Below are 21224 nucleotides of genomic sequence, written 5' to 3'. Positions count from 1 at the left end.
TCAGTCTAATTAAGTAGCTACAAGGGATTGAGGCAAATTCTGAAGAAAACAGAAGCTCTGATGACCTTATGACTTCAAAAGTTCTCCGAGGCCCCAGGCAAAGCCAATACTATTTTTGATCCTATAGCCTACTATTTTTTGCATTTTCAAAGCTCTCTGAAACGACACAGCAAGGGTTCCTGTTTGTAGGGTGCATAATTTTTCAGAGTGTAGTTTTCCTTCCACGTTCCTGAAGATTTACTGAGAGATCAGTTAGGAACAGCGTGGAACTTGTGCAGCTGGCGCCGTGACAGCGGGGAAGTCAGCTCTGTTGGTGCTGCTGATGCCGAGCCTGTGTGTGCACCCAGCCCACTGCTCCACTACCGCTTTCCGTATGTGAGGAGCTGTGGCGTGCATGTTCTCTCCCTGGGAGATGAGACTTGTTACTCATGGTAACCTTTATCTCTGTGAGGCATTGGAGCTGTGAGGAGAGGATGGCATCCCTTTCATTCCTGCGCTTGCGCCTTTCCTTGGCAAAGTGTCGCTCAGTTCTGGGTGTGCTGCTTCTGCTGCAGTTCTGGCATACTTCACAGGAGGCACAGAATTACAAGGTTTACAGGATGCTTTATCACTGCAGACAGTCTTTTCCTGTGCCACTGCCTGTGTTCCTCTCCAGTTAGAATAAAAGAGAGCAGCAGCTCCTATCTGCTTCTGCTGGGCACGCGACTGATCCTCTCACCTTGCACTCCTTAAATTCCTCAGTGACCTTGATTTTATACAGAAGATCATCACTAAAGCTGTTGTTTTCTGTTTTAACCCTTGCCTACCTATTTGTGCCAGGACTGAAAAACTTTCAGTCTTTTCCTTTTTACTAAGTACTACTCTACTTTTTAAAATAAAAGTCCATTTGAAGTAAATCCTTTTGTTTTTTAATTTTTCCTTAAGGGTTTATATCATGCAGGTATTAGCAGGAGACTAAACTTTGTAATTCAGGAAGTTCTTTTACTCTTACATTTCTGTTAAGATGATAAATCTTTGTCAAGCTGTATTTGACTTGTGCCTTTTTCCTGAATCTGAAATTTGCTTCATCCAAAGTACAATGAACTAATTTTGAGTTCTTGAGCCTTTCACATCATACTCAGGTTTTCATTCTGTTACACAGGATGAAAACTCATCTGAACCTGTCTGAAAGCTAATATGGCTGGCTCAGATTCTGAATGGGAAAACATACTGAAACATTGTGTTGAAAAGAAAGCTTTAAATAAAGTTACAAGAAATGGATAGCATGCTTCTTTTACATCTGCATCCCTCTAATGTGTGTCTATACATGACTGAAAGGCAAGGATTTTGGTAGGAAAGGCAAGGATTTTTTTTCCTTCCCAGGAAGTCCTAAGAAGACTAAATGTGGTAAAAATATATACATTCTTGTTTGTTCTTCCTGACACATGCCAGACAGCGAACCTGTCCCTGGAAGTTATATTTCATTAATATTCATATTTCCTTGAAGGTGGAACTCAGATGCAAGTAGCTGATACAATGAATGTTCCTGAGCAAATCTATAGTGTGAGAAAAGAGCATTAACAATCCAACTCAGATGGTACTACTCACATTCTGGATTTGGAGTCTTGAAATACTTTTATTTTAAAGATTCCACACTTGAGCCCAGTGAGCTTCAGTACTCACTTGTTTTTAAAGTTCATTTTCACAGCTCTAAAGAAAAGATGTGTGAATGTGATCAAATACTACCCAAAAGTTACAAATCAAAGTCAAATGCAGTCCTGGAGGCTGTGAGATTTCACAAAGGTCTGCAATGTCAGTCTTAAAACTTTGAATGAGCAGATGCTTCCATTGCAGCACATGGCAGTGCAGCACCTCTGCAGAGCAGGAGCAAGGGGCACAAGCAGGGCTGGAAACAGCCCCCAGGCACTGGTGCACATTGAACCTCTGAGTCCTTGCAGCTGGAAAACTTTGAGGCCATTGCTGGACCAGCACTGTGTGCCTCCCTCCCACCTCCTGCAGCGTGAGGTATCTCTGCAGAGCTCTACTGGCAAGGAATATTTCCATGTTGTTCTCAGCCTCAGGCCAGTGTTGTCAAGGTCAATGCAAATAGCTCCTTAGTTACCCCTCAAAGACTCCAATAAAGCACTGCAATAAGGAGGTTGTATCAGACTGCCCTGGAACAGAAATGCCACTGACACCTGGCAAAACTGATGATCTTCATCATTCTAAACAAATTCTAAGTCATTCCAGTGACCTGTACTCATAGCCTCTGCCTTGATACCCCTCCCTTCCAAAGAAAAGGGAAATATAATTTGGTGTAAGATATTATAAAATCTGGATTTCTGGAGGAAATAACCACCCTTTTCACATAGGGGAAGTGCAGCAGGGTCAGGAAAGGCTCTCTTGGCAAGGGAAAGCCAACAGTTGCATACTATATTGGGTTGCTGTGCTGAGTTTTACTTTCCTCTTGAATAGCTCTGAGGGATTTTTTTTAAGCTTTAGTGGTGGGATTTCTGTATTTATGATCCAATCAGTAACTATGACCCATTAAACTAACAACCAGCATTAGTCACTGAAAGAAACCTGGGAAGTTAAGCACAGAGCAGTTAAAGGGAACTGATGGAAAGGCTCAGACAGTTCACTAGGTAGAGCTCTAAAGTGTCTTCCCCTGCTTCCCCCCCCCTTTTATTTTTTTCCCCTGAATCTTTCTGCCTGGTAATTATGTAGGAATAAAAATGTCTTATTTTGTGAAGCATGAGGAGTGGGAAAGGGATTTAAGGCTGCCTGACTGAGGGAATGCCACACTGGAGATACTTCAGGCTTTGGTTCTTAAAAAATTCAAACTGACTGACCTCAAGCCCAACACAGACATTTAACATTTTATAACTGGAGACCAAAGTACAGAAACTATGTTTATGTAGGATTAGCACTTTTGAAATGAGCAACTGATCTGTTTTCATGCTGTGGGAATGGGAGAACTCTAAGGAAAGGCTGTTGTGCTTGAGAAAGATTTGGGTACCTCATAGAGAAGGCTGGTATGTATTAATGTGAATAGATACTTATCAAGCCTAACTGCAAAACTGGCTCTTTTATATCACTGGGTATTCCTACTTTCAACTGCAAAGATTTATTGGAAGACATATTTTTCAAGCTATTTTAGATACTGCCAATTCTAATCCATGCCAGAAAACAGAATGGGAGATATATGGGGAAAAAAAAAAGCATCAAAAGTAGAAAATAGTGTAACATTAGAGGTGCTGCTTTAAATTTTAAAATGCTCAGGAAATGTAATATAGTGGTTTTGTCAACATTTCACCAAAAAAAAGAACAACATTTTAAGGAAAATAAAGTAATCTTTTCTGTGGCTCTGTATAGAATTAAATTTATCAGGTCAGGCCTGTACAATCTGCTAAATAAAACTGTTTTAGTGCAGCCTATAAATAGACTAATACATTAGTCTGCTAACACCCTCCTGCAGCCCCCCAGATGTGGAGATCCAAGTGCATAATGTATTCAGGAGAGCCTGGGAGGGAATAGGAGGTAAAGTCTGTGTGCATTGGAGACCACTGGAGTGGCCTTTGTGCCTCTGAGTCAATATCTTTATGTCAACCTGGCTCTTTATGTCAGTCACCTGGGGTGACTGAGTCCTGTTTGGGATTTGGGACACTGCTGCTCAGGTGGCACCTCTGTCACATGGGGAATAGAGTGTAAAAAGTCAAGAGAAGAAGTTTGACTCTCTGTAGTTTCCCATTCAATTTCCAGTCCTCCTCATTTGCTACTTCTTAGGCCCTTTTGCCATCAAACTCAAACCCTTCAAAATGCTTCAAAAATCAATGTTTTTCATTTAATTTATGTTTCAAAATCTCATAGGAAAATGTTGACTTCACATAAAATTTGATAGTACTGAGGGATAAATTTCAAGATTATCGTAATTCCACAAAAGTTAATAATGAGATCAATTAGTCCTGAATCTCTGACAGTGACGTTAAAATAAGCTTTGTTAACATTATTAACTGTGATTAATGGAGTTAATAAAGGTAATGAGGTTTCTTTAACTTCAATGTATATAATATTATTTGTAGGCATCCCAGACAGAAGTATGATCGTGGTATCTAAAAGCATTTGATATGTGCAAAATGATTAAAAAACCTTTGAAATATCTTTAAGGAAGGAAGAGAAGATGAATAATCTAGTTTAAGTAAAAAAGAAGGAAATGAGAATAAGTAAGTAGAGCTGAGTAAATAATTCAGAATTAATACTTTATTTCATATATACAGCCCTACTTTTTTTGCTCATGGGATCCACTGAAATGAAGAGATTTCCACAAACCTATTTATCATATGAACTTGATAGTTTAAAGAAAGCCTACACAGCAATGGGACCAGGAGCATTAGAAGCTCAGGCTTCATTGTGAAGGTGTGAATGGCTGGGGAAATCAGATTGTGTTAATTCTGTTCTCTCCTTAACTAAGCAGACAAAGATTCCAGCACCAGTAATTCTCAACTTGGCAAGTAAATGCCAAGTATTATCAATATATATTGTCAACCCCAAAGAAACCCTCTGGCTGTGGCTGGAGCCTGCTGCCCCAGGGTATTTGCAAATACATGACAGAAACACTGTGTTTGTCTTCAAGGCTGTCTACAGTGCTGGGGTCAATCCTAGGATGCCATCAAATCCTATATGCTGGTCCACTGAAATACATCCAGTAAATCCCTTTTCTCCCTAGCTCAATCCCTCTTTTGAATTCTCATTCTGCTTAGTTGTTGCCCAATGAATGTGGCAGCATATCTGCAGCTTTCACCCATTTTTCAAGCCTCTAGCTCAAGCAGGACACTGCCTGCAATGCCAGAGCTCCCTGTTTTGAGTTCTGTTTTACAGCTCATTTTCTGAATCTGCTACAGTTAAGTTATGGTCTTCCAGAAGAGAAATCAAATAAATATGCACAGTTCTTCAAGCCAACCTGAGATACATTTTGCAGTATTTAAGGGAAGGGGGTAAAAAAAAGTATCTGTAAAACCCAACAGAGAATAACTTCTAAATCACCCCTAAATATGAATACAAATTCAGAGTCTACCTGAAAAAGTACTAACCCTCTGCTTTAGGGTGACCCTCGTGACAGCCCTTATGACTATGCCAGTTTTCTTGATTGAAATATGTTATGGGAACAAATACCTGCAAAGAGGGCACCAGGCTCAATAGATACACAAAGGATGAGAGAAAACAAGAAGCTCCTGTAAATACTTGTCCATACAAACTTTGGAAATTCACTTGTTAAAATGCACATGGCATGAGGTTGTAAAAGGTACATGGAGAGAGTGAAAGTGAGCAATGAAAGAGGAATGCTGTGTTTGCAGCAAGGACTACACTTATAGCTCATTTGTGATTACCAGCAAAGGGTGAAGTGGTCTGTTTGGAAAAAGGGAACTAGAACAAATGTAAACTGAAAACACCAGCAATCATTAAGACTTAGTTGTATCAAAAAATTGCCTGTTTCATTCGAAAATATTATCTGCCAAACAAATATTAAAGCAGTCAGAAATGTTTTCCTTTGGTCTGAATTACACAACTCGGCTTCCTGAGATGGGTTCTTTCTTTATAATATAAATCAGAACACATTGAAAACAATTCTCTCAGCTTCAAAGAAACCAGGGCTGAATTCCTGTTATTGAAGAAAGTGCTTCATTTGCTCTGTACCCCATCTCTGCACTGTAGGATTGCTGGTCAATTGACCTCAGATGCCTGGCTGCTTCCTTCCCTGCACATGACTTATCTTCCTTGCCAAGGGATTGTGTAAATCAATCAATCAATCCTTCAGGTCATGTCACAAACTACTGAAGTTGCCCTGGTAGCTACCAGTTCCCTCTAAATCCTGTTAGTTCTTGCCTGGAGCATAATCAGCTTAATAACAAAGGAGGTGGGAAAAAAAAATCTGAATTTCCCCTCCCTATGGACATTTGAGTTTTGAATCAAATTCAGTCATAGTGAAAAATGTTTGGGTTTTGTGTGAAAATCTAAAAAGAAGTCCTGTTGGGAATGCAAAATAGCTCCATCCCCAGCCCCAGGCTGTGACTCAGACCAACATGGGTGATGGAAGAGAAGTGGTTGGCAAGGATTATGAAGAATCCACATGTCTGGAGATTTACTGTGATTTCTACAGCAATCCAGGCTTGCACTGGCCCAGTCTGTGATAAACCAGTCACACAAAGAAAGACAAGAAAACCAAAGCACAGGGATGCTAAGTCATGGTTTTCCTCCCTTTTTGGACTCTTTGGGATGCATTCCCTGCTAATGCACCCAAAGCATTATTAAATCTCCACTAACAGGAATTTTTGATGCAGTCCTGGCCCACTCTTGCACTGTCTGGAGGTCCTGCCATCCTCTATAGCAAGGCATTTTTTCAAGGGTCCCTGGCCCTAAGCCCATTCTCCTTTTATATCTTTTCCAGCAAAACAATGTTGGAGGTCATTGTGAAAGGAACTGGTCAGAACAGGGCATGCTTAATAACAGACTTCAGAAAAACAGGCTGAAGTTTTTAAAAAGCAATCCAAGATCTGATTGATTTATCAGGGCCTGTCAGCAAGCTTCTGCCTACCATGAATCTTTGCTAAAACAGGCCTCCCACAATTTAGGGGAGATCAGCTGTGGGCAGCCCTTGAGACAGTAATGAGGAATTTCTTGGTCAGTATGGGCAGAGTTTTTTTTTCCTTGATAGTTTTGTGGGGTTTTCTTGTTAATTTTGGGTTTTGTTGTTGTTTTGTTTGTTTTTTGAGGCCGAATTGGGAATTTTCCCCTTTCTGCTGATGGCAAAGACCTCCAGCAAAACCACTCCTGGCCCAGCTGTGCAAAACACCCATGCCATGGGCACTAATGCCAATCCTACAGAAATTCCCCAGTAGGAAGCCTGCTGCTCCCAGCACTGTCAGCTGTGCTGTTTTCATGGGCACTTGAGTGAGGTTTAACTCTGAAATGCAGCATTTCATCTGGTGAACGTGCAGCAAAACCAACCTCATTGTGGGTTACACAGATACTCCTCAAGTAATTTACATTAACTTAATCTTGCTAAACTCTTACAAGATCCTACAAACTGCACCATGGGGGACTTCTCTGCTGTTAGCCTTTTATATTAAAAATGCTTCCTTACAGAAAGCTTTTCATTTGAGTCCTTAATCCCATTTTAATTCTTTTTTTCTTTAGCAGCACTGTGAGACAGTATAGAAGCCTCTTGTCCATACCTAACCTTGCAGCTCAGCAGAGCCATGGTGCAGCCTGTGCACCTGTGTGCTTCTTCTTGGAGGATGGGTTCCATGTCATGACAGTTCATTGTGAGGAATCAAAGGGACAGCACAGATTTCAGGAGCTAGGAAAGTTCTTATGAGAGCCCTTGAAACCCCCAGCAATTTGGATGAGAGTCTTGTTCACTTTATTGCCCTTGTCACTTGACTTTTTTACCTGCTAGAGTCTAACAGAAAGGTCAAAGGTGTCTTAGTATTTGTAGTAAAAAGTTTCTAATTGAACAGGAAAATGATGTCTTACTATGCTAAGTGAAGCCCTTCTGGTTGGGTACAACCTTTTGCTAATTTTGGAAAGGGAGAAATGAATCCTCTAGGTGCATTTAAGTAGTAGAATGGAGCCTTGAAAGGTTTGGGACTTTCACCTGCACATGGATTTCCAGAGACACGTAGATAAGCATCTCCCTTGTGATGCTTTCAGGCAAGTACTCAAAAGAGCAGCTTGCTGGGCTGCATCCAAACCATGCTAATTTGGCAGTATGGATGGTTGATACTGAGCTCCTGAATACTTGGCCTTCTGTGACTTGCCCAAGGTCACAGCGGAGGTCAGTGCCAGAGTTGAAAAGCTCAAATTTTGAAATAATTTCATTCTGGCTGTTAACTCAAAAAATGCACCCTCTCTCCTTAGGCACAGAGTACTGAAGGCACAGGAGGCACCTGAGATAGAAAGCCCTGTTTGGTTCTGGTGATCTCTACTAGGAAATGAAATGGACACATACATAAAGCATCTCCCATTTCCTCTTAAGGTTTCGACTGATTAAATGAAAGCAATGTGAGAAAACCTGCCGTAGGCCACAACGTCTTTTAGGGCTCTGGAAGGAAAAAGCCCTTATAGCTTTTAATGAGCTCATGAGATTTTACACTCTGTAACCACTAAATCCATCACTTTGCAACAATGAAGGTAATTTATGATTGCCTCAATTGTTTCTTTTATTTATGGGACATTTTTAGTATGGAATTTAATCAAAGAGATTAAATGTCACACTACCTATTACCTTGCTGTTAAGATATTAATCCTATAGAAAGACATATCAAACTCTGGATTAATCATAAAAGAAAAGTAGTATGATGGCAATACAATTGCTTTAGGATTCATGATTTTTAAACTTATTTAATGGGGGCAGAAGTTGAGATGTCACTGCCTGTTGTAGCATACTTGTTGTTTTTCAGCATTAAAAAAGCATATGAAAATAACCAGAATTAGGCCTTGGTTTAACAAAGAGCTTAGCACACACTTGGCTTTAATGTGCTTGCCTTGACTCCAGTGAGACTTATGCCTGTGGTTAGGAACGGTATAAGGCAGGATTAAATCACACGCTTAATTTTAAGCATCCACTTAAGTGCCTCTTGGTAGGAAGGGCTTCAGTAAGTTAAGTTACATATTTGACACGTTTGCCAGCTTAATAGGATAATTTCAAAACTAAGAAAAGGGAATGAATATGCTGCCTTTATTTATGTTACACATTCTATACAAAATGGTTTCTCAAAGCCCTTTATGAACCATAAACTGAGCTACATTTCAGCAATTGATTTCAAAGCCTTTTCTACTGCAGAAGCATAGCACCAAGAAACCTGGTGAGAGAGCACAAAGACAAAAAAGTTTGATACACACTTGCAGGAGCTGTTGTATATTGAGGGGGAAATCTGAGACTGCAGGAACACAGCAAAATGGTGTTAATTTGTAGTTTTGATCTGTTGATGCACTTTTGAAAAGACCTATATTGAGTTAAGCACTGTTCCTGCAGAGGCTATTTACCATCACAGAAAGTAATGGTGATCTCTGTGTCACCAGGAATAAAAATTCACTTCCATTATAAGTGTCATGTTCTTGTCACTGGGTGAACACTGCACTGCCCAAGCCATGAGCTAGCCCAGTTCTTTGGCATTTACTGCTTACTGCATCAGTGATGCACTTTCTGGGCAGGCCTAGGGTGGTATTTTCGGGGTCCCCTGTCGTGGGGAGGAAAGATGAATCTGACTCCATGTTCTTAGAAGGCTAATTTATTATTTGATATTATATTAAAGAATACTATACTAAAACTATACTAAAGAATAGAGAAAGGATGCAGACAGAAGGCTCAACAAGATACTAATGAAAACTTGTGACTCTCTCTTCAGAGTCCAACACAGCCTGACTGTGATTGTTTATCCAACATGTGAATTGTTTTTACTTAATGACCAATCTCCAACCACATTCCAAAGCAGCAAAACACAGGAGAAGCAAATCAGATAATATTGTTTTCCTTTTTCTCTGAGGCTTCTCAGTTTCCCAGGAGAAGAATCCTGGGCAAAGAGGATTTTTCATAAAATATGATGCTGACAGCCTAGTTTTCAGTACTCAGATCAGCCAAGTTGCTGTAGTGTCCCATGGCTGGCCAGACCTCCTTTTCAGAAGCTGTTGGGTGGGTTAGTTTTCACCAGAACTCCCCTCAGTTCTGTGCTTTGCTTCTCCCCAGGTAAGCCCTTTCCAGCCATGCTGACCCTGACTTGGGCCAGTGTGGCCTCTCAGGGACCATGCACAAAGAGCTTGGTCAGTAGCACCTTCAGCAAACAAGCAATCTGACAACTGCTGGAGCTGTAACCTATGGCTTAATATTTGCCTGAAGGAATAGGTATCTAAAGTAAGCTTTGTATGTGTATAAATTGGATTTATAAAACCAATTAGTCACTCCTGACATCAGCTACGTTGAGCCTGGCCAGACTGGAATCAAACAAGCAGTGAACAAGGGCTCCCTGTTTGCAGCTACCTTTGTTCCTCCCTGCACTGACTACAAAGAAAAGGTTTCTAGGACACAGCCCCTGTCACTGTCTGGCTTTACCTTTGCCTTCCAGCTTCATTAGAACAAGGAGCACAGGGATTATATTGCTATGTCACTCAGAAAAATGCACAAAAAGCCTCAACAAAAAGCATCATCTGGTAATAATGAAATATTCAAACAGATTTGCAGATGACAGTGCCTGATTCTGACAGGAGAATATTGTTTGGGAGAAGTTATTTGCACAAACCAGTGAATGATTGATGCAAGGACAATGAAAGATTGATGTGTGAAAACACAAAACACATCTGCCCTAATTGAAAGTCCTGGGTTCTTCAGAATTATGGGAGGGGAGAAAAAATTCCTGCCTATGAGATTCACCCTGTCATCCCATCCTCCAGAAATTTTCTAATCACTCATCCTACCTCTCTTTTATGCTGATTTCTCCTTGATGCCTCCATCAAGATTATCATGGAGTGACAAACTGTGAATACATAGAGGACTTGGTAGGAAGTCAGGGTGGAAGCAGAGTAGTTGTGGAGAAGGAAAGCAGCAAAGTGAGGGGAACTGACAGGGAAAACCAGAGCTTCTGCTCTGTCCTTTAGCACCCAGCCTACTAGATATCATCACAGATGCCACGAAGATCCATTCTGGTGCTTTGGTTTATGACCAACAGTAAATTACATAGAGTCAGGAGAAACTCTTATTATAACCACATATAGTCCTTGCTTCCCTTGTAGTTAATGCTTAGAAAACTTTAAAAATTCTAAACAATACCTTGAAAATCATGTGCGTGCATATTCAATTCAGACAAGCCAAAATGGCATCAGGAAGTTTATGCCTGGGAAATACTTCGCAAGGGAAAAGATGCATGGACTTATAGTAAAAGGCCAGTCTGGGTATCCATTTGCAAATCAGAAGGCTGAATGTTTTGGAGGTTTAGTTGTACAGAGTTTGTAAGCTTCACAGTCAAATCTCACTGGCAATATAGCCAGGACATGGCAAATTGAACCTTGCTCTGGATGTCCTGCCCAGGATGTGCTTCTTGGTACACACTGGCACATAACAGAATATTAAACAAGGGTATATTTTCAGTCTCCTCTTGCAACAGTCTGAACTTCTCCCTTCAGTGCTTTCACTCTTTGACCTCCTCAAACAGACACCATCACTGCCCTTTTCAGTGCATGGATTTGCTGGCACCTTCAAGGCCAGGAGCACTGTTAGGAAACACCAGGGAACCTGCCCAAAAGCATGAAATGGCAGGCATTAACTCTCAGCCAGGGTTCACTGGTAGTTCACAGCATTTCTTGCAGCCAGGAGCTAGCTAAAGAGAGTAGAATGCACTTGATATATTTTAAATGTCATTGTTTTACTGCTAGCCTTGCTGGTGGCACAGAGCACCAGCAGCTATGGAGGTAATGATGCCTCAACAATGGGCACCAGCTGAATTGTTAGAAAGCTTCAGTCTCACCCAAGAATTTCCTAGCTAATATTACCAACATTGCCCTCTCCTCAGAGTTATAATATGGTAGATGGCAAGAAATGGAGTTCTGTAGCCTGGAAAGTATCTAAACAGTGACAAAGAGGTGGTGCAAGGAGACTGGTCTTGCCTCAGCCTTGCAGACAGAAATAAAGAAAAAAAGACAGAAATAGTCACATACCTGATTTTCTGCAGTCAATATCACATAATCAGTTTTTTGAAAATTACTGGGAGACATTCCCATATCATTATTTAATTTCCAGTTATGCCTGGGAGCTGTGTATTTGAACTCTCCCTTCTCAGATCAGACTCTGAACAAGCACAGAACAAAAAACTATCTGGTCCCAGTGAGCTATCACAGGACAAGCCAGACTGGATCAAAACTGTAATGCATACTAGTTTCCCCCAAACAGCAACACCCAGGGTTCAAAACAGAGTGTTTTTATAATTATTACATATCTTAAAGCAACTGTTAATTTCTGTTCTATTAGCAAAGTAAAAAGGAAATGGGTTCAGGATTGCAAGGGGACAAGGGAAGGCTCCAGCACTTCTGGTTTATCTGTTACATGCACATTGCACTGTGATCCAGTGAGAAAGTTTCTATTCAGGCAGCATTAGGGTGACATATCTGTCACTGAACTGGTTGATTTGGGCACTGAGCAAGCACTGCAACATTCTTGAGTGCAAGTTATTTGCATGGACCATTAAAAAGTGACTTTATTCCTTCTGTTGGCCCTGCTTTGAGCAGGTGTTGGTCAGAGTACTCCTTTTCCAAACATAATAATTCCACCCATGGCAAATGCCCTGTCTCTCATCTTTAAAATAGGCTTCCTGTTCCCAACACCTGGAGCCCCTACAGCTTGATCTTTGTCTCAAGAAAGCTCAGCCTTCAATTTTCCTGTGCTTCTAATCTCTAATTTCACAGGCCAAATCCAGAGATTTTATGTTGAATGCCCCTGTATTTGAAGGGGCTTGGGGGTATCTGAGGGGTTGCTGTTGCAAAAGCTATGCTTATAAAAATACTTCTGGGAAACATGAGCTACCCCACCTCTCCCACTAGGAAAACAGCAGTTCTGGTTAAGGACTAAAAAGTGTTGTTTTTACACAGAAAAAAAAAAAAAAAAAAAAAAAAAGAACTGCCATTGTAACATGTGCTCCTGATATTGTATTGTGATGAAGTGTAAATCCAGGCTGAGCAGGCCATAAATTGCATTATACCATTGCTCCTCCTGACCCTCTAGTCAGACAAGTTTTCTATTACGAAGACCCCATATTCAGGAGTTTATATCCTGGCTATAAAAGTTTAGTTTAAGCTGAAAGTTGGTATAAAATACCATAACTCCAGAGTGAATCTCTTTTGTAAACTTGATAACAGCTTGTAATACACTTCAATAACCTCTTTCACAGAAGGAGGATGGACTGTTTAGAATTCACTGCACCCCCCCATGGAATCATTTACCAGTGGAATCACCTTTGGAATAGGCAGAGTAAAATATTGCTTCTAGTTTAATCTGCAGAAGGAAAGGCTGAGTTTTGATGCCTCTTTTGGTAAACTGGGGAGGAAAGCAGCAGATTTTTTTTCTCTGTAAAAGACCAGTCTAGTCATTATAAACTACTTTTAAAGATTTTTAAAGTTCTAAGCTAGTTCTAACTTTAGTTACCAATACTATAAAAACTAGAAGCTTCAAAACTAAAAAAAAATCTATTTCTATTTTTCAAACACTGGATAAGAAATAAAGATTATATTTGAATATTTTCCCTTCTTACTTGCAAGTTTTCAGCCTTTGAGTTTTATCTTAGTTCAAACATTTAAGTCAAATATCTTTCCTCTGCAATCTTGATTTTTACTTCAGTTTATTTGATCCCTTAAATCCCATATTATTGTCCCTGTTCTCTGCACAGATTAGCATTGCTTGAAGCACCAGCAGATGAATACAAGAATTCAACTGTTAACCCATAAAGAGCAGACACAACTCAATCTCTTCTGGACAGAAATAGATTCTCAGGAGCATTTGCTCTGAAAAAGGATCAAAATCTGATCAATATATGACTGAGGGTGAATCACAGCTGTTGCTTTGCATGGCCAAGTCCAGTTCCCAACAGTTCCACAGTAAATAACTCCAGGCACAAAGTAGTACTCAGATTGGAGTAAATCCAATCCAGGACAGTCTTCAGGGCTTTGCATTTGAGTGAGACATTACTTCAGCACTAAACAGAAGAGTTTTGATAAAGGCATTTTGAAATTCTCACCCCAAAGCTCCTGTGATGGAAACCCTCCTTGGGGGAAGCAGTCTGGGACACAAAGCTGTGGTCACTAAAGTGAGAGGGATGCCAGGGGACACCAGATTTCCTTGCCTCCTGTTTATATTAGTGGAAGCTTTTGTGGGAGAGCTGTATGTACAGCTGTCAAGATTTTGACATTTTATCCCCCATAAAAGCCTCTAATTTGATAAATCTCCTCCTCTCCCAGTAGGATGCATTGTTTCTTTGCTGTTCTGGACTAATGAGTGTTGATTGTGATACAGATCTTAACATGACCTAGTCACCAGTCAGGTGAAACTCATGTCAATTTTTCCACGTACATGCAGAATTAAAACCTTCCTGAGACCTAATGATCCACGAGGTAAGTGGGAGGAAAGGGGAGGAGGAGTGATTAATCTCCCACTGTTTAGCATGGCTTCATTCTTTACAGAGAAACACCTTTTTGCATGAGAGTTTTATAGATTATATCATCAACCAACACCTCACTATGCACATCCCTGGTCCCTAGGGGGAAATCTAAGGTTTCTTGCTCAATAAAAATCTTCTGAAGCTTTCCTCCCCACAGCATGCAGAGCTGCTTCACACAGTATTCCACCTGGGCTGATGCAGCTCCATGCAGGCTCCAGGCTGGCAGCTCAGCAAGATGAGCTTAAGAAACCCCCACAAGGGATTTGAGCTCCCTTTTCTGAGCTTTGTTGGGGGGGCCCAGCTTGGTTTTCACCAGCCTGCTATTGGTGCTGGGATGTAGATGGCTCAGCAGCACTGAGTGAGGCAGTGCCTTATGGGGCAGCCCAGCTGGCTCTCCGTATGGAGCACACAGTCTGCTACACTCCCTGATACTCTGCAGGGCTGACAAGCACTGGTAGCCATTTGGCATACAAAGCATGGAAAGGGAGGAGATCTCACTGTTTCCTGACTCTTCAGTGTCTGTAGATAGTTATTTTTTCTGAGTACTTCTGTCTTTAGTCTTCCCAAGATAAAAAAAAAAATAAATAAAACTTGCAGCAAATGGCATCTCCTTTCTGCAGCATAAGCTTTAAAACACAGAGGGATCAAACTTCTTCCAAAGATTATTTTGTTATTTGCTTAAAAAGAGTACTTTGCTCTTGTATTTTTCCTCCTCCATTAATCAGAATTCTTTCTGTATGCCATCTCAAACTTAAGGCCATACCTATACAGCTAAAGAGAGCATGTTGCAGCCTTTTATCAGGGAATGACTCAGGAAACCAGGAACATGTACTCAGTCTCTCAGGCTGGGCAGAGGGAGACATGAAATCAGCTAAAGCACTGTAGGCATTCCCACTGCAGAGGGGGCTCTGGGTACACCCAGAGATGGGGCCCCAGGCCAGGGGTTTCAGAACTCCTGCCCATGATTCCCCTGCACCTTTAGGCAAGGATCAAAGATTGATCCACAGCAAGCACAACCCACTGCTGCCCTTGGCTGCCTGCAATGACTGCATCCACTGACTGCTGGAGTAAGAGGTGGTATGGACACCCTTTCTCCTCCTTGAATGCTTACCTGAGGGGTAAGGAAAGCTTAGGGAGTCCCACAAATTCCTTCTGTCCATCCTGTGGGATGAAGACTACCAAATACCTCTCTTCCTCACTGCAGCACACAAGGATAGGTTTTCTTCCTTGTCCATTCTTTAGTGGCAGCTCCTCCAGTGCTCCCTGCTGTAGTCACTCCTTCCTCCCCACTTCTCTTGTCTTGATATCAGGGAGCAGCAAGAGCAGAAGGCAAGCTGTGAGCTGAGGAAGACCACAGCACTGGAGGTAACAGGGTCTACCAACAATTCCAGATAAAGAAAGGCAGAACATCAAGGCCAGAATCCATGCAAAGAACGTACACAGCAGCAAAAGAAGAGAGACAAGGCTGCAGCCTTTGTCCGGGCACCATCCATGAGACAGGGCTGGGAAGATGCTACCTACAGCCCTGGGCCAGGTCTGAAAAGAGCTTCTGCAGCACGGCTGAGAGCAGATACAGCCACAGCACAGCTTGGGGAAGGGTTAAACCCACTGGCCTTTGCTTAAGTGGGATCCCCAGACCCAGGGGGCAGGGTGTGGTTGTGGGTCCCAGCTGAGGCTGGTTAGGGTTATTTGAGGCCTATTAATGCCCTCACACCTAATTACATTTTCCAGATTACATTCTCCACACTGTCCTTCTCAGTCTTCTGTGCCTTGGGGTCCCAGCCCTACCTGGGACCTGATGGTGTTTTTGCAATGCAAATAACACAGCAGTTAATCCGTGATGTGAATTAAATTCATGTCAAGTTCTACTTGAAGGGTGCCCACACAACCTGCCAGGAGGAGTGTAGCTGCTAATTAGCACCCATGTTGGCTGTCGGGTGAGGACATGAAATGTGTGAATGGAATACAGAGAATAAACTACCCACGCTGGGAAGCTGCAAGTTGACACAGTCTTTTCTATGCCAGATTTTTGGTGCTCTAATAACAGACATCATCAAAAGGAAAGGGAACTCATAGGGCTGTAAGCATTTCAGATACAGGAGACTTCTCAGTATTTGCAAAACCAAGATTTTGGATACAAATAATATTGAACTTTACCTTTAAGGCAAAGGTACCTTAAGAGATAGGTGTAAACTACAGTGTTAGTACTGTTTCAAAAAGGTAACATAAGCAAAAAGAAAAGGAAACTAAACTGTTTTGGTCATTCATATTGGTTTCTGTGTCTCTGCACCCTCACTCTGCTGGCAATACGGGTAGTTTCCCTGCTTCTAACCATATTGATTTTCTTAGCAGAAAAAGCCTGAGGTTATCTAAACAGTTTAGTTTCTTGATTCTTTGTGTTGAATTCATTATTTTCTTTCTGCCTGGATATGCTACTCTGTGTTGCACATGGTGCACCAATCTATAATTTGAGCAGAAATTGTTCACAGAGCTGGCCAACAATGGAGGCGGGTGTGTGCTCTGGTGATTAACACATCAACACTCCCATCACCGGCCCAGATTTCCATTAGAACTCCTCAAAGGGACAATGGGCCAATTACTGGTGGTGTCAGTGGCTGCAGTTCCTAAATTTGATGTATTTCCTTAGTTCCTGAGCTGTGTTCAGCCTTGCAGCACCAGCAAAAGGGACTCTTTGAAGGTATTTCCCACCAGGGCAGCTGGTACTGACTTTGCTGAAATGCTCTCATTGATTTCATCCCAAATGCAGAACAAAGGAGAAACAAGAGGAGTTTCCAGGTCAGGAATGTAATCATTTGCATACTAGGTCATCCCATCCCTGTCGAATCCCTCTTGTACATGAGATTTCAGAGGCAGGTGAAAATCTTTATGGTACACACAGAAAACCTGGCACGTAACACAGGAATGAGATGTGATTCCTCTCCAGCTCAAGGCCACCATAAATCATTGGCCACACTCTTGCCTTGGAAAAGTCACTCAGGGCAGAGTAAATCCATTTCTCTGGCTGGAGGTGTGCTGGAGCAGCAGAGGACAGGACACTCCTGCAGGCAGAAGTGTCAGAGTCCTTGAACCCTGTGCAGCAGCTCCATCCCTGCATCCCTTTTTTTGTCTGGGCTGGAACCAGGATCATTGGCAAAGCAGGTTTTGTAGCTGAAGGCCTCATAGTACAGAGCACAGGTGGGATTTGACTGCTGAGCAATGCACATAGCCATGAGAATCTTCTCTTCCTTGAGGAGGAAGCTGAAACCTCTTCAAGTCACTCCAACACTTCATCTGGGCTCCCTAGCCACTGTAAACCCCTCTGCTCCTCCCACTGACCTGCCAGACTCTTGCATGGCTTGTGCCAAAGTATGAATGGAGGGGATTGATCCTGCCTGGGTGCTGCTGGTCACCCCACTTCATGATCTGTGACCTGTGCCTGATTAAACACCAGCAAGCAGCCCCTCCATCTCCACATGCCTCAGCCACCTCTCCAGTGCTGCTACTGCCACCTGTAACTGTCATGGGAAAAGCCCTTGGAAGCAGTGTTTTATGGAATGACAAATAGATTCTAGATTAATGCCCAGAGTCCTGCAAGGCTGGGAAAGAATCACCACAGGTTGTACATGGTTTGCTGGGACAGGCTGTACCATGGCTGCTGGTGGGCAGGTGACTCTGCTTTTTTTGGTGTGTTATATTCAAGGAGATATTAAACCAGCTCTCTTCCAGCTTTGTTACAGATGCTGCTCTGATCTGCTGCATTAAGTAATTTGTGCTTCTCCCCCAGAAAAGAATTTATTTCCTCTCTGTGCTGGTGTCAATGCTAATCTTAGCGAGTGTTACTGAAGCATTTTACATCTGCTCCAGCAGCAGCTGCTCTGCAGGAGGGTGACTTGACAAGGGGACAGGGCACAGGAGAAAAGTCACACTAGGTGCTCAACAGAAGGGGCAGGAGGGAAGGGCTGGAGACTGTGGGCAGCTGAAGAGGAGCATGCAGCACTCAGCAGCTCAGGGATGCAAAGAAGGATATAAATACAATATAAACAGGTCTCTTCCCAGATGCATGTTTGAGTGGTGTGAAATGCCCCACATGAGAGGGGTCTGTTGCATAATTGTCACCAGGGAGGCCTGTGGGGGTGTGTCAAATTAACTCTGCTCAAAACCTGCTTGGCAAGCAGTCTGGCAAAGAAAAGAACAATTTGTAAATTTTCTTTTCTCTTGTGTTTGCAAAAAAACAGGCTCAGACCATCCTGATTCTGAGGAAAATATGTTGAAGTTCTTGTTTGCACTTCAGCAAAGTAAAGGGGCTCACTGGCAGCCAACAGCTCTGCAATCAGGTGGTCCTTCTCCTAGAGGGGTCAAACCAAACTGGGGAGCATCTCTGATGGACAACAGGGTGGGACAGAGCCCTGGTGCAGTGCAGCTCTGTATTCTTACTGGGTTATAGATTTTGCAGCTGGAACAGTCCCCACACTGATGTTTCCCTGCACAGGGTACCCGATGCTGTGTAGCTGTATGGGAACTAGACTTCTAACTCATTTTAGTGAATTTAAAGGGATATAATCCCTCTCTTGTGCTCTTTCTGCATTTCAATAGGTAAGCAGGTTGGTGCTGGATCTGTGGAGATAGAAAGCCATTTGGTCAGCATATCAAGGACTAAATTGGAAAATTCAAGAACTTAAGAGTGTAATTATAATTTTTTGGTCCACCCTATAGAGCCAGGCAGGCCTGGGGGCTGGAATGTGTCTCTAGTGCAGGGAGAAGGCAGACCAAAGGAAAGCAATGCAGCAGTCTACATCCAGCCTCGGGAAGAGATTCAGGTTTCTTAAAAAAATCTAGATATTTTTTTTATTCCCAAATAGCAGGGATTTGCAAACCTTCCCTCTCCCTTCCGCTGACCCTGTGAGCAGAACGGCCCCGCGGGGAGCGAGGGCTCTGCACAAAGCGCATTTCACAAACCTTCCGATTCCAAAACAAGTTTTCCTTCTGTGCAGGGCGGAGACCGAGACAATGAGAATCCGGCAGTAGCGAACCCTGCATGTGAGTGCATTTCAGCGCTTTAGATGCCGGGAAGGTGCCAGGGCTGGATGGGAGCCGTGCCGGGATGCTGCAGGGGGTGCTGCAGATCGCGGCTTGCCGCTCGCCCTCCGCCAGCCCCGGCACCGGCTGCTGCAGACTTGTTTACATCTCAAAAGATTTATTTATGTTGTAAAACTATCTGCTGCTGAATAGATGAGAAGAAATATGTGAGGGAAACCATAATTATTTAATACTTATTCCGTTTATTTTCTATTCATTTAGCAATGGTGGCATTCTCATTATAATTAAAGGGAGATGGGTGGCCTTCTAATGCTTTTCCACACGTGTTTCTTCCTTCCCTTTGAAAGTGCTTGGCAGATTTGGGTCATATATTTTCTTCCTATCGTTCAGCAAGGGGAAGAGGGGAAAAAAATTCCCAGCACCAATCTTTTCTAATACTTCTACATTATTTCAATCCAGCAGAGGTTTGCTCTGCCTCAAGCTAAAGAAAATCTATTAGGCTCTTTAAAGAAGTGAGTCAAAGGGGATGCGTCCAGGATAAGGTCAGGCAAAGATGTGTACAGCAGAGAATGATAGTGCTCAATATCATTGCTCTGGCTGCCTGGAAAAGTTCACCCCACGGGATGCCAAGCTCCACTTAAACTTGTCTCTTGTCTTCAAATGTCTGCAAGCTGGAAACAAGCACTTTACACTTTTTCCTGGCATTTGCCTGAGGTAGGTGGGAAACAAAAATTCAGAGGGCAGGACCAGATTCCCTTTTTCCCACAGTGCAAACTGAGAAGGGTTGAAGCTGGAACTGTCCAAAAGTCATGTTGCTGCTCTCTTCTGGCCATGAGCATTTTAGAGCATGCTTAATAATGCTCATATTTAACAGCTAGTGCTTGTCAAAATTGTTACAGGTAGGTTTTTACTTAAAAAACAGCACGTGCAGCTCATCAGGGCACATATTTAAGCAGATGATTTATGGTTGAGTTAGGTTAGGTTAGGCAAACCTGTATCATTGCACCCACTGCTACAGATTTTTTTATTCAGGGTCTGAGATAGGGACAGAGTTGCTGGAGATTCCTGCTACACTCCCAGACAGTTGCATGTGGAACAGTTTCAGAAATTAGGATCTTTGGAGTGTGACTCAGCCCACACAAGACACCGTGTCTGTGGAAGGTCCTGTCTGTGCTGCTGATTGTAGCTGGGCATGAGGGTGACAGCTCAGTTAGACACCTCATGTCAGAGGGAATGAATACAAAAAGTGCTGCTGAACTGCATCTCACCTGCTTTTTTTGGAGTTTGGCAGTTGATGAGGGTTTAGCATCAACCTTGGCACATCTCTGGTTCTGTGACAGTCAGGTGTCAGTAGCTGCTCCTGCCTTGGTTTTGTTAGGTCCCCAAGCAGAGAAACAGTCTTTTTGTCTATCTGGAAAATGAAGACAAAGAGGGAGATGGGAATGTGTAACTTTCTGCCATTTTCCCTCTGATCCAGCTCCACAGCAGTTTCAAAACACCCTCAGCTTTGGCAAGCAATGCTTTTGCTCCTACTCCTTTCCTTTGGCTGTCTCTTCCCTCTCCAAATCCTGGAACGCTCACAGAGTTTTCTTGTTGACTCTTTAACCTCCTCTGTATTGCAGGTGTTGTCCATGCACTTCTAAAGCACCACAGCCAGAGGGGAAAGGGGAAAACTAGTTTCATCTTGAAATCCTGGTCTGTAAAACCTTTTATATAACAGCGTGCCAGGAGGGAAAATATAACTCTGAAGAGGCAGGGTGTTTTAGAGGCAATTTCACTTTCCCCACTTCAGCAGCTCTGGAGTGCTGGAGCAAGAGGATGCTGCAGGAAGGAGGGTAACCCGGGCTGCCATGGTGCTGCCTGGCATTTTACTATCAGCATCAGGCTGAACACAAGCTTGGAGCATACACTGAACTCTGCATGGACCAACAAATTAAGGGCAGTGGCCAAGAATACCATAAGCGATGATGACTGAGGGGTCTGGCACCAGTAATTTAAAATGTCACAAGTTGG

Source organism: Agelaius phoeniceus, chromosome 7, assembly GCF_051311805.1.
Source record: "Agelaius phoeniceus isolate bAgePho1 chromosome 7, bAgePho1.hap1, whole genome shotgun sequence".
In the NCBI taxonomy this organism is placed as follows: domain Eukaryota; kingdom Metazoa; phylum Chordata; class Aves; order Passeriformes; family Icteridae; genus Agelaius; species Agelaius phoeniceus.
Note: the sequence above shows the minus strand (reverse complement) of the source record.